We start from the raw sequence: 15668 nt of genomic DNA on the forward strand, positions 1-15668 counted from the left end.
AAATGCCTTTTTATAAAATATTAAATAAATTTTACCTCGTTCCGTTATATTTTCTGCGTGAATAATACATAAAGTCGTCGTGAAAAACTATTTGTTTAGGGGTTCTGTTTTTGTTCTGCATTACCCTATGAATTTACTTCCCACCATCAACTAAATTCCTACCTATTTAAAAAAAAGTAATAAAATGTTATTTTAAATAAGTTTCAAACTTGATACCCCTATAAAAATCGCTGGTTCTAACCTAAACATTCTGTCACTCAATCACGTATATGTCACGACTCAGCTGTTGGCGGATCTGCTGTTACAGACCACCCCCCCATTTGAACATTCGATCATTTGCTACCATCTCTACAATATCCCGTCTCGATGCTGCTTTCGAGGGGAACACCACAAATGATAGAATGTTCGGTTCCGTTTCGGAAAGTCTCGGTGAGTCTCGCCTCGCGAGGGATCTCGATGTAGCAGACGGTCAAATGGCAGACGCCCCCCGTCCGAACTCGAACGCCTTTCGGGATTTTCGATCATTTGAACATTCGATCTTTTGCTACCATCTCCTTTGGAGAGGTGCGACGAACCATACCGATGTTACCCGAATCGATGTCGAAGGAAGCGGAACAATTTCTGCGCTAATCGCATATTATCTGAACCTATTCACGAATTAATCGTGCAGAATTGAGAAGGAACAATTCAAAGACATATTCGCAATTGTTTAATTTTGTCGGTTTTATCTTAATAACTGTACCAAAATCGCAACTAAAACGTAATTCTCGTTTAAGAAATCTTATTTTACGCTGATCATCGAACATTCGACACACGAACTTTTCTATGTATAGCGATCAAGGGTAAAATGTATGAGCGACATCGCCATTAGCATATTTTAAAAATGAGTTATAATTTGCCCAAGTTTTAAGGGGGCGACGACATAAAAGGGGCTTTCGCGAGAATGCGCTTCGAGCGCCCTAGTCGTTTAAAATTCGACAATTTAACTCCACCGATAAAGACCACACGTAGCGACGTTCCTTCGTCGGTCCGTTCGCCGACGGACTTCGTAACTAAAGTAACTAAATATATATATCTATGACGTCGTGCAACGATGGGGGGGGGGCGAGGGTGCCGAGAGATCCACTTTGATTCCGCAGAACGCGAAGAACTTTTGAGTTGAGATTGGTAATCCGAATATTTTGCTAGTCGGGTAGGTAAATTACGCATTTTATTACATGTTATTTGACAACTGGACCCAAGAATAAAACACTAACATGTCTGTCGCTTTCAACGTTTAGAAAAACAAGTCTCATATGAATTATTTTTCTGCTTCGAAATTTATTGTATGCATCATGGCGATTTATTGTTTTTCTTGAACATTTGGTTCAGTATACACTGTCACACGCTTCTTTTTTTTTGTTTTTTTTGTGGAATGTAATTTGCCTATGAGGTATTATTTTTTTATTGTGTGGAACTGCATGTCAAGCGGAATTTGTAAAGTTGGTTTCTCTTTAATTTTTCAAAGAAACTTCCACAGGCTATTGTAATGCTTTTTACAGTCAAGCTCTGAAGAAGCCAACAGAATGATTGGCGAAACGTCAGCAATTTCGACTAAGCAAAAACCGACGCAGGAGGAATCCAGAAGTTTTGTAAAAAGCATTGGTTTCTCTTTATTTGCAATGGCATTTAGAGCTTGGATGATAGGATTATATAACCTATCTTATTACACTGTTTACACTGTAAACACTGTAAACACTTCTTGGGGCTATAATGTCAACAGAATCTAAAAACTGATTACTGTGCTTAAAGAAAATACTTTTAGCTTTGGCTGGATGAAACTTTACTTTAATTATAACAAAAAGGATGAAATATTAGACAAATTAAACAAAACAAAATTTGCCTTACAATATGACGTCGAAACATCTATTTCCGACATGCGAAAACAGGTAAGCCTATTTTATGCTGCAACAAACTGTTTAATAATAATACCTTACTCTTCAATATTTTGGATTTATTGGAATTTGCCAGCGTCTTAAGCTTGACAACTTATCCAGAACATTTATAAAAAGATTATATTTATTGCAAGCAGAGGCTGGCTTCTTAATTTAAAAAAAGAGGTGGATTAAGGCGTCTTAAAATATGCCGTGAGAAGTTATCAAATGACGAATAAAAACTGTTACTACCTTTATTGCTAAACTAACGGAAGTAATGGCAGCTAGTGATCTTCTTCCTCACAAATTTATAACGAAGACAAGTCAGGACTGTTCTGGAAGTTATTACCTACTTTAGTTCACAAAAGGAAGCAACTGCGCCAGGCAGGAAATCAAACACTCATTATGTTCGATTTCTTATGATTCTGAAGGCCACGAATCCACGGGCTTTCAAGCACCAAATATTACCTGTGCAAACCAGTGAAATGATTTGAAAAGACCAAAATCTCCCGGAAAAAGCCTTGGCCTGTCTTAGAGGATAGCGATCTTGAACATGAAACTAGAAACGATGCGACCTGCAAAGAAGAAATCGAAATTCAGTCAAAAAAAAATTAAACACGAGGATGCACTATTGAAGATATTCTTACATTAAAAGATGTACAACAGAAAGCTACAGTTAAGCATTCTGCAGTTATTTCACTTAAAAGACAACGTGAACTCTATAAACATTTTTATATACTTATTCTTACCCTACATATTTGTTTTGACGAGGTTTTGAGAATAAAATTTAACCGTTAAGTCCTTTTTACTAGTCTGGATTAGTCCTTGCTTTAATTGGTCCAGATTATCGAGGCTCTACTTTAGATCGTCATATATAATAGAAACAAATCGTTCCTACTGTGCTACTGATGTGATCGGCGTGCGAACTAAATTTTTCCGCCTAGCAGGTATTCTCATAGAAGTAGTTATTTTGTTATTTTTATTTCATTTTTTCAAAAATTTAAATAACATGATTGCTACAATAGCTGAACAGATAAGTAATAATTATTAAAAAAGAAATTTGAAATATAAAATAATAATTAATATTTATTTTGAGGAAAGATCGAGATTGAGACATTGAACTGAAATCACGCTATTAAGGGTTTCCGATTTTTTTTTTCTTTCGTTCTTAATAACAAAACATTTTTGTATTTATTTTATTTCGGAAAAATTTTTTACGAACATGCACTATATTTATGTGATTTTTTTGGGTATGTAATGAGTTTAGCCCACAACTTTCATTTCGTTTAATCTAAACGTGGAGCACTGGAATAAATGGAATAAATAAATTTTTGTGGAGTTTAATAATAATAATAATAATTATACTTTTATTGTTACAACCATCAACATTACATATTATTAAATAACCAAACAAAAATGTTGGAATTAATGGTTAACATTACCTTGCCCGGTCGACCATTTCAGTAAAAAAATAAAGTTGGTAAATGTCCTGGAACAACGGAACACCTTGGATACATAAAAATACTATAAATAAAATATATACTTAAGGTCAAACACTTTTTGTATTTAAGTATTTTTTCTCAGTGTCGTACTTAACTAAATAAGGTATAGGAGCATCTTACGGGACGCTAGCGATAAGTGGTTATAGTGCAAACTGTAATAAATGTGCTCTTCAACAATTCAACATAAACGTGAGTTTTCTTTATCCACCGCTGTCGTCGGTCGGGTACAATTAAGAAAAACTCGCGCCGCTCTATCGGAATTTCCGGAAAATTAGACGAGGAAAAGCTGTTACGTTGACCGACGACTTTAACTGATCGAGCGGAAAATTGGACGGAATTATTTTATAAAAATTTATGGCCCCATTTATGAAGCCTTATCTCAGAGACGCAATTTTTTTTTCGATTTATTCACACTTTAAAGATATTGTATAGTACTTATATGAATATGTTTTTGCGGACAAGTCACAACATTCCTATTTTAAATGAAACATGAGTGCCCCGAAAAATTCAAGGCATATTTCATATAAGGTTTACCGTTTCTGATATGTTTTAAATTTTATGTCAAAAGTGACGTTTGTAGGTCTAACTTTCCTAAAATTGTATACAATATCCTATCCTCATATATAATATCCTATGCCTAAATAGCATTTCTGACATATTTGGAATATCATGTAGCTCCAATTTGCCTATTCTAAACAGAATACCCTGTTGAGGCATATTCTATATAATATCCTATCCTCATATATAATATCCTATCTATTGTATATCATATAAGTGGTATTTCTGAAACTTTTATAATTTCATGTAAAAAGTGTCGTTTTCGGGTCTAATGTTTATATTTTAAATAGAACACCCTGTACATTGACGTATTTATAAATTCATAGGGAAAGTCTGGACACATCAATACACACATTAATATATAATATCCTCACCTAAGTAGCATTTCTGATATATTTTGAATTTTGTGTTAAAAAGTGACGTTTTGCAGATCTAAATTTTCTGGTTTGAAAAAAACATCCTCTATATATTTATTCATTCCTTGGAAAATTCTATATAATATCCTCTCCTCATAAATAATATTCTCTCTATCATATATAATAAAGAATATCTTATGCCTAAATAGCATCTCTGACATATTTTGAATTTTATGTAAAAAGTTTGCAGTTCCAATTTTCCTATTTTAAATAGAGTATTTATAAACTCCTCGGAAAATTCTGGACATATTTCATATATAACATCCTAATACTTAAGTCACACCTATTTTAGATGGAACACATATTGAGGGATTGATGAATTCGTTGGAACTTGCGATACATATACAGGGTGTCCAAATATTATTTGTTTTAGAAAAAAAACGTTAAATACAAAAGTTATAGATCAGACTAAAAGAAAAAAAATTAAATTATTATCAAATATACAGGTGGTGGGAATCAAAGTTATATTTTGTCAAATGGAAACCAATATAGAGTTGTTATAGTTTGCTATATTTTCTCATAATTTTCGGAGTTTTTGTTCGTATATAACTATAACTATAACAACGCTACGCTGGGTGAGTATAAAAGGTGAGTATAATGTGCAAGGTGTTTCCTTTTCAAAAGAATTGATTTCCCACATATTTATGAATTGCCCGGTATATTTGAAAATAATTTTAAATTGTTTCTTTTAGTCTCATCTATAGCTATTGTATTTAACTAAAGCAGATAAATTGTTGGACACCCTGTATAATATAGTAGAGCTCCTGACACATTTTGAATTTTATGTCAACACAGACTTGAAGGTGTAATTTTATTATTTTTACGCACTGTATATTTAGGCATTTATTAATTCCTTTGGGATTTGAGATATATTGCATATTGCTGTACCTAAGCCACATTTCTGACTTATTTTTAATTTAATAACAAAAATAACCTTTGCTGGGTTTTATGGGTTTTATGGTCTAAGGAAGCTTCGGTATTTGAGACGACGATTTGTTCACAGATAGTATTTATTATTATTCACTCAAGCCATTTCCGGCAACAACAAAACCAATTAAACTTTAGTCTATTAACGGGTTTAATTCGTATATATTTCTCTTGTAAAGTTATCAAAATTCTGCATGCGACCGCGTCCCCAGACGGCGGCCACATTAGACCGTATTTTAGGTAGCTAGTTGTGTATATTAAACAAAATTAGAGTGGCGGAAACTTTTTCATTGCGCCCAATATTTCACAATTTTCTTTTGGTCCGAATCGCGACGGATTTTATGAAAATTAACGCCCATGCGTACGTAAAAAAATTACCAATAATAATCTTGTGTTATTTTGGGGATGTAAATTTCAAAATTGAAATGATAATGAAAAAACAAGTTTATCCCTTTGAGAATTTCGTGATCTTTCGTAAATCAATGGTGGAAACGTGTTCTTAAAAAAGTTGTCTGTATTTAATTATTTGTTAAAATTAACTTTTAATTTCGTTTGTATTTCCTTTGTATTTAAGATGAATCATCATCATTATCGTCACAGCCAAAATTGGAACTGCTACTACTAGAAAATGATTCTGAAAACGCAAAACAAATTAGATTTTTCCATTTATCATAAAAATTCACACATACATAACAGCTTAAATCACCCTTATTGTCACAAAATGGCTGCATTTTACCCTCTTATACACAGACTTCTTAATACACCACTCTCAACAGAAAATTACAACAAAGAACCTAATACCATTAAACAAATTGCACTGAACAACGGCTACAATCCGTCCATTATAGATAAAATTATAAATAAAAAACAAATCCAGACAACAGTAAACTCTATTTATCCGAAACCTAATACAGAACACGAACAATTTAAAACAATTACATACATCGGAGAACCCAGTGAAAAAGTTTCAAAACATTTGTCGAAATGTGGTTTAAAAATAGTTTTTAGAAATAACAACATAATAGGAAAATTTTTAAAAAACAATAAAACGAAATGTCCAAAATCTCGAAAATCAGGTGTCTATAGGTTGAAATGCGGATCTTGTCCTAAAATTTATATTGGAGAAACAGGTAGATCCTTCAAGAAACGCATTAACGAACATAAAACAGTGTTTAAAAATAATAGTCTAGATTCTACACACTTAAACACAATTTAAATTTATTGGAAGCCATGGAGATTAACAAAATGAGACATTCACATGTATTAACGAATATCGATCAATTAGATTTAAATACCTCTCCTCTATTGAACTTAAATTCACAGTACAACATTAATTAAGGTTTAATTTGTCATTTAGTAGCAGATAGCTTGTAAATATTACATTTGATAAAGACACCGTGTTGTCGAAACAATTGTCATGTAAAAATATATAATTTCTTGAATATCTCAACTTTTATTTCTAATTTATTTTGATAAACGGATTTTCATCAATTAAAAGCCACCTCAGTTCAGCAGTCGCAATGATTGAAAAATTTAAGTATGGCTATATAGAAAAAATCGTTAAAATCTGGTTAGCCTTTTATTTTTGTTGCCTTGCCTGAAAGTGTTCATGCAAGATCCAACACCTTAACCCTGTTCGCTTTCCAATTTCTCAGCGAACGTGGCCATTCCATCCCCCGAAAAGACTCTCCACCTAACGGTTTTCGATTTCAGTTTATGCGGTTCGTCGCACGTATAGGAGATAGTTTTAAATATTCTCCGCGAAATATCCAAAACGCGTTTGTCAATTTCGGCCATGTTACGATATTGCATACCGGCTGGCGGTTAAGTTCGGCCCAGCTCGAATGATGTCAAATCGATTGAAAAATGAGGACCAGATGCTTGTCCGACGTCTCGTGGACCGTTTACGTAAGCGATTTTATAACGACGTTGTAGTGACGTATGACGTCACACATATGGTGTGTGCTTAAGCGTATGTGTACAGGGTGGCCGGTTTAAAAGGGGCCTATGCCTTAAGTCTAAATCTATGAGTGTTATAATCTATGAGTGCTACAAACATGGTCGGGCTGAATTTATAATTATTATTATTATTTGAAAGGAATAAAGTGCAGAGGAGAACCTATTATGCACATTGATAGTTAGTAGCATAAGAATTTTGTACATATAATAAATATTTAGTTATTGCTGTGAAATAATGCACTGTGCAAGCGACGTTTAAATACAAACAAGTTCGGCGCCCACACAACATCTAGGGGTAAACTGTTTCAATAATCCAAGGTCCTGTTACTTATAAAATGCTGGCGATGTGACGTCCTGAATAACTAAAAATAAATAAGAACTAAAAGTTCAGATTTTCACGAAATTATATATTATGACATGACAATTGTTTCGACAGCACCGTGTCTTTATATATTTTATACATTTGATAAAGACACGGTGTTGTCGAAACAATTGTTATGTCATAATATATAATTTCGTGAAAATCTGAACTTTTAGTTCTTATTTATTTTGATAAATGGATTTTCATCAAGTAACCTCCGTTCAATTCCTGAATAACTCCTTTCTTGGAAATTCGTCATGCGCAAACCTATATATTTGAATAAGATCCCCTCGCAGCCGACGCTGACCTAATATTGGCAGACTAAGTATTTTGCGACGGTCATCTTTAGGTGTATGTTTAAGTTGAAGTGGCCAGCGCGTAGTGTTGCACTCTTTCCAGAACATCACAGTCACGCAATAGCTATTTTTTAAAAACACAAAAAGTATATCGTAAAAATGTGATTACAAATGAAAAGTAAAACACACTCATTGTTTTGTTTGTTATTGGTAGCTGTTTCGCAAATTCTGGATCATCCTTTTGTGAGATCCACCACTGTATTCCATTTACATTTTTTATTATTTCATCCGAAAACCCATTTTTTTTAAACTGCGAGCATTTAACTTGATTACTGATTAACCGATTACTAATGGCAAAAGTCCAGATTTTTTTCTTCTGGTGTTAACTCATATTTTTCCTTTTGAGAGTTCAACATATAGCCTATAAAATAATATGGCGTGAGTGCGTGCTTATATCAATCCTGTTTTTTTTTGTATTTTTGGTTAAAATTATTCTACATTATTCTCGAGTATATATTGCTGCACTGTTTTTTCTCCGTAAAATATCAAGAGCAATTGATATTGGTTTTAAAATGCTTAAATATTCTTGTGCTGGATGTTTAGCGCAATATTTGTCACCTGTTGGTCGAACAATTTGGTTTTTGTTTTCTTCACAGATTTTTAATAATATATCCCACTGAGTGGCTTACATACATCACTTGGAACGACTAAAGTGTTGTCTCCTGCTTGACTGAATTTCGCTCTAGCTAGTTGGTTATCGCGAAAATACTTAACAATTTGCACTACATGTTCTTTGACGTCTGATATTTGTAAGTGTTTACACAGTAACTTCAAAATATGTACAGATCAGCCATAAGTTATAACTTTTGAGTCCGCCTTTTCCTGCAAAGTTTTTCTCATGAGGGCCATATTTGCTTCGTCATCTGTAACAAAAGATTTTACCTCGCAGTCATATTGCGTTTTGCATGAAGAAGTTAGGTCAAATATTGTGAAATATGAGGTTTTCCCGAAGTATCAATAGCTTCGTAAAGAAGGGCTCTTCCATCTTCAGTTGTTATTATTGCACATATAGAAAAATCTCAAGAACTTTCAAGCCCAAAAAGAAAATGAAAACATTAAAAACATAATTTTTAAATTTATACCATTGTTAATAAATGATAAACCAAATAGGCATCCAATTTTCCTTTAAAAAATCAGTAAAGGGTTTATTGGCTATTATGAAATTTATATGGTTATCTTTTTTTAAATAATAATTACATAATAATTTTTTTGCATTATTCCAATTGTCACTCATTTACATATCCACTTCACCGTTATTAACAAATATCTTCGTGATTCAGGTTATTTTGGAAAGGTTTTTGTAACGTGGAAAAATGTTACTTCCCTCAATTGTACTAAATGAATCACTGGGTATATTTGTTTGCGTCTAATAATAGCAGTCAGAACACCTCGACGAAAGTCGGAAATGGGCAAATGACCCCGGGTGTAAAAGAAAAAGAACAAAAAGGTGCATTACGCTACGTATTCTGTGAATACAACCCCTTAGTTACCTAACTGTTTGAATGTTTTGGTTAGTCAGCGTTAAATTTAATGCCGGCATATTTCAGTTTTTAATATAACTGATGATATGCTAAATTCATAAGTTTTCTTATGCAATCCGCTTTTTAATTTTCTTTGTGCTCGGTGTTTAGTATCTTGATTTTTTTGGTTTCGGTAGTCAGCCACTTGTGACCACAATGTGGATTAGTATAAAAAAATATATGTGAAGTGTCCCCTGACTGTATAATACGTTTAATATCCTGATGATGCGTCACCACCCTTATTTGCTCCCTCTTCATTCATAAATTTTTCGGAAATCCTGCAGTTATTGCGTTAACGCACCGACATTAACGAATATCTACGGGATTTAGGTTCTGTTGGAAATATTTTAGAAAAAAATACTTTTTCTCAGATAATATTCAAAATTGAAATATTTTTATCAAATACTCTTTATAACGAGGTTTTACAAAATGAAAGAAAATATAATATTTTTTTATAAAATTGCTATATCGATAATATTAAAAATACGGCATTTTACAAAACTTTTCAAAAATAAAATTAATAATTGTGTATTAAATTTGGTTCACTTTGAGTAGTGAAAGTGATACATTCCAAATGATTTATGGCATTTCATATATAATGGATTTCATTTAATTGGTTAATTGCCTACCGAATTTGTTATTGCCATACAAAAAAAAAGTGCCCCACAAGCGTACCACAGTATCTAATAAAAGTGGAGGATCCTATAGAATATTTTTCCAGGATCGCGGGCATATTCTTTGAACGGTTTATATTGCCGTTTATATTGGGCAGTCTGTCAGGGTTGCCAATGTGTAAAAAACTTGATCTTCTGGGCAAATTAGAAATCACCAAAGCCAAAAAGAGTCCTTACTGATGTTTACATATTTCTAATTTACAACATTTTCCACTTTGCTATTGCTAAATTTATGTTAATTATTTTATTCTTTTAAAAAAATTTTTTGTAGGTTTGATGAGGCCTGTATCGGCGAAACACGTGTAACATTTTATAGATATAATTATTGGAGTGTGATTGAATCTTTGTAGTTTTTTTTTAGGAAAGTGACGGGATCAGTTCTTTATTTAGCAACGTTTATCTTTCTTTTCAAGAATCCACATTATCCTGGTCAAAGTTTTTCTCTTAGACGTGCTTCTGTCTAGGGAAACTCACAGGGACTGAGGTCAGTGGAGCAGTGGTTCAGGGGAAGCACTGCAATGCCTTTTGAGGATAACAATTCTTTTAGAAGGCCTTGTCATGATATAATTTATGAACTTTTTTCTTAGCCTTCTGAAAAACGCTTTTATAGGAAACTTGGTTAACAGTTTGGCCCGGAGGAACAAGTGCAGCATTGATTTAATCTATCCTGCTGCTGAATTGTAAGTTTTTCCGTAGCGGTTTGACATAGATCTTTCACATGTACAAATGTTTAGTCAAATTTTCACGAACGGTAAATCTGGTTAAATTGAATTGTTCACTCAAAATTCGTAATGTTAAGTATCCATCTGATCTCACAAGAGTGTTCGAACATTCGATGTTTTGATTTTATGGCCCCCTGATAGGTGTTAATAACGTGTTCTCTGTATTCCAAAAATAACTTTTTTCCTTGAAAAATTTTAACTTTTCAAACATATTGCTTGCTCCAAATTCTGTTCTTCTATTTTAGAGTGACGCACAACTGAAAAATTACCAAATAGCGGTTATAAAAATCGTGTAGTAACGGTTGAAATCCGTATTAACCAATGGGGGAAGACATCAGCAATTTTTTTATCAATAATTTTTAACCTTTCGTTCGGTAATAGAAAATAGAAGTCGGACCTCAGCTCGACTACAAAATCGAATAGATTTAATTTAGGAAAAATTCCGGCAAATCTTCTGTCTGGATGTATAGGATTCGGAGACAAATTATAAATTGCGGAAATCTCTCTTTGTAAACAGCGTTCCTTTAAGCCAACAACAGGGTTTAGTTTGTTAGAGCAGCAGAGTTTAGCGCAAATAGAAGACTTTAGATTGATTACTTTGTGTGAGACGGCACCGGGTTAAACGGTCTAAAATTCACAATAACCAAATTAAAGTGCAGGAAAATATATTTTGCAAATTATTAATTAATTATTTAAGTTAATATTAATAAATTAATCAAAATAATTTACAATAATAATATTCAGTTGTTTTTGTTGATCAGAAGGAAACTTAACGGAAGAAGTGAGTTCCTATTCTCACCTTAGCCTGACGAGATTCTTGTAAGCTACCTACAGAATCCGATTTTTTCGTTGTATGTCGTGTTTTTGGATTTTTGTGATAGTGATAAGTGATAAGTGTAGTTTGATATGTTATCGGTATCGCTGTTGCTATTCACTCCTGTTAAAATGGTCCGGGTGGAAGTGGGGAAGTCCTTTTTTTAAATACTGTCAAAGTAAATGAGCTGGTTGGCGGCCAGCAGTAATCGATAACATTGTTTGTTCAAAAGTTTGACCCTGGTTGTAAGTTAACTAAATATCCTGAAGTGGCCAAATAAAGCATGAAAGAATAAGAATCTGAATAAAAATCTAACATCTTCTAATAGAACATAATCCGATAATAACAATATTGAGCAATTAAGCAATTTTTCGATCACCGATCTAACCGATGCCTTTCATTTGGTTAGTTTACAGAATAATAGTGACTTTTGCACCTCTTATTTTGGAGTTGTTTTACTTTATTCCTTATCTTCATCGGTTGTTGATGAGAAACAGTAGTTTGTGAAAGATTCTTTGAAAAATTAACGACTTCCCTTGTTTATCGATTAAAATTTAGCGTTACTTATGGCGGAATAAGTTGGCCGTTACTAAATTTTAAAGCGTAGTAGGTACGCACAGGGTTCAAAAATTGAAAATATTTTTAGGTTAAAAATTGAAAAAAATAAAGATTTGTTTGTATTTCATTGAATTTAAACTGTCACTTTTTAAATATTTTGATTTAACTGGTTTATTGTAAAAAGGATCTACCGTATCAGCTGCAAATTGTTTATATGGTCGTTAAATATTTGAATCAGTGTTTTGGAGGTAAATTCTTATAGCACAGACATAAGTTTTATTCGGTTTAAAGATATTCTTTCTTAAATCCTAATGTGACATAATTCATGGACATTTTAGGTATCTAACACTCTCTAAATCAAGAGAATCTTAGGGGGGAGGGATTGATCATCAAATATATCGCGCACCATATAAGGTTGTGATGGTGATTCACGTCAGCATATTTCATTGCTATAAAAACATTTTGACTTTTAAATAACGAAATAAATCCAGAGTTAATTTTACCTTTTAGTACCTGTAGTAACATCGACCAAAAAAAATGTACAGAAAAACTAAAAAATGTCGAATTCAAAATAACGTCAGAAATTATTAGGTTATAATCTGCTAGTAACCAACAAAGTGACAAAGTGCAAAATCGTAATTGTTCTGCTTCGAAGTAACAAACGCTCGATAGCTTTCAGGAATGTGAAAAAGCCAATTTATCGATTTGATCTTTTCATTAAATTTAATCTCTACTGTTAACTACTCGTTATGAATATAAACCGTACGTAGAATGTGACGACCTGGTGCTGTATTAACATCAATCTTGCTTTTTAGTTTTAATTTTTTTTGTCGCTCCTTACTTTGAAATTCTCTATTGTACTTTTTATATAGAGTTTAGGTAATGCAGGAGTGCGTTTTATTTACATAATATTGCCAACTCAAGATTACCAAATTTTGTTGAAATCTTTAATAGCTTGCCTGTGTCTGTTTGGACATTAGTTAGTGAAATTAGTACTTCTATTAAAAAAAAATAATGGATGAAATATTTTCTTTTATATTTTGATATGCCCAAAATCTGTTACATAAAGGGTGGACGTTTTTTATGTTAATGGACGCTACTTAAGTATTTGAACAATGCAAACACTGACCACTAACTAATCCTTTAAAGTCAATTCAGTCATTTAATAGGTATTTTAACCATTACGCATTGAGGGTTTTCTGCTCGTTGGAGCCAACAGTGAGCAGGGTAATAGATCATGGTGTGGGTACTGACTGATACTTTACTGATACTGTTTTAGCCAAAGTGCTCTGACAACTAGCATTATACTTGGAAGAAGAGAGAAATAGTCAACTTATCTCCTGATAGAGTCTAATGAGCAGTCATTAACGTTTTTTGCTGAAACAAGCAAAGGGTTTGGCACTCAGCCTTCCTTCGAGCGACAGTGTAGAATCGATATTCTTTTTCCTCTAGATGCAGATACTTTCAAAATGCAGTTCCTTGTACAGTGTGATCAATATTTCGGTCAGAAGAAAAATAATAATACAAAAGCACTTTCTATGTTGCGTTTTATATTTAAATTTTTATAAGACAAACATTTTACTTTTGTCTAAACAAAGTACAGATGGAATTGTTTATTTTATTTTTTTGCACTTTATTTATTGGCGAACAAAATTCAGTACAAATATTGAGAGAAAGAGTTTCAATATTTAATAATATAGTGAATATAAACCGATTTTTGCAATTATTACACTTTACCAATTTTAAACTTTGTACCAAAATGTTTTTAATAATGATACTTACGTGCAGGATACGAGAGGCGCTGGATATATTGCCCAGTTCTTTGTTATTCCCGGTGGATACGATACAATTTCTACATGTATTTCTGCATGTATTTTCTTATGTAAATATTGCAACTTGTCTACTACTTCCCAATTGCAAGAAATTTGGCACGTAAAATTAGCAATAAACTTTTCCCGAATTTGAGCGTGTAAATCGGCGCAAAGCGTTTGTTTTAATAATTTTATAGGTTTAACCTCAATCTAATTCAAGTGGCAAAACTTCAAGAAGCGACTGGTAGTACCTCCTGTAGACAAAAGGAGGCTCATTGTTTTATCGCGAGCAATTGCTTTTCTTCGACAAACTCAATTTTTTGGTATGATTTTATAAAGCATAATGATAAGGGAATATGATGTGTGTCAAATGTCCAGCTCTAACACGTTGACAAACTTGGAACCACATTTTGCAGCAAAGCCTCGCTTATCTCGTTATCTTTCAGAGCTTCAGTTGTTTATGGTTTGTTCACGTAAACCCGGTCTTTCCAATAAGCTGAAAGAAAATGAGTCTATGGGTGTCAAATCACAAGAACGATGCGGTCAATTCACGGGTGGTGTGGCTGTGTCAACGTTAGCTAATTGCAGCAGCAAAAAATGGGATATCATGGTTTGGTTGCCCAGAGAATTTTTCGGAGTTTGGGATACGACAATATTGTCATTGATTGATTGCATTCATGATTATGAGAAAAATGAAAAAGGATCACAGCTTAATTCTTGACATTTCATCGTTTGACAGTCTATTTCCTTTATAACCTCAAATTTAGCCTCAAATTTAACAATAGACAATTTGTTAAAAAAAAGTATTTCAATATGGAGTAATTAGTCCAGAAATTAGTTTTAGAGAATACATAAAGTAATGTAACTATTATATGTTGGATTTTACTCAGTACTTCATACAAACATATTCGTTTCTTTCGTTTCTAGTATTGGGATGATGCATTTTTCTCATACGTCCACAAGTAATTATTTGAGTGGTAAAAACATTTTTGCATAAAGGTTAACCACCATTAATTAAGCAATTAAGAATACATTTCTAACACCAATTTTTATCTCCTAAAAATACATGTAGAAATTGCATCGTATCGCTTTAGATAGTTGCCGTTATATGTCCCTTAAATTATTTTCTAAGCAATAGATTTACGGAGAGTACAACTTTGTATATTATTCCGGATACTTTGGTCAGAGTGAAGGCCTCTGTGTTCTGGCGACAACAATATCTAAATATAACCGCCAGCAGTCGTATTAACACGCAAAAATGGTCGCATTTTTCAAGCTTTATCCTCGGTAGTTACTTTTATCACCCTACAGGTCATGAAAATTACAAATACGCGCTTAATGGGAAAAACACATTTTACGGCATTACTTGTACATATAATATGTATTTAATATTCGCATATTGTTAACCCTGTCGATGGGAGATTAAGTAAAACAAGCTGCTATATCTCGAATATGTTCGTTTATTCCTAGTAAACGATGTATTTGAATAGGATTTCTTGGTACCTAGAAATAAACCTGTAATAGGTTTAAGAGGAAACCTATTCTACGTACAGGGTTATTATATTTGCAGGGATTAA

General features: G+C 32.9%; 1 protein-coding gene across 8 annotated transcripts in view; it reads left to right on the forward strand.

Annotated features, from left to right (window-relative positions):
- LOC132696963 (basement membrane-specific heparan sulfate proteoglycan core protein) overlaps positions 1-15668 on the forward strand; it is a 571468-nt gene that overhangs the window by 215880 nt on the left and 339920 nt on the right. The gene's annotated exons all lie outside the window — the stretch shown is intronic.

This window comes from Cylas formicarius, unplaced genomic scaffold (genome assembly GCF_029955315.1).
Source record: "Cylas formicarius isolate icCylForm1 unplaced genomic scaffold, icCylForm1.1 PGA_scaffold_1__22_contigs__length_36826433, whole genome shotgun sequence".
Taxonomy (NCBI): domain Eukaryota; kingdom Metazoa; phylum Arthropoda; class Insecta; order Coleoptera; family Brentidae; genus Cylas; species Cylas formicarius.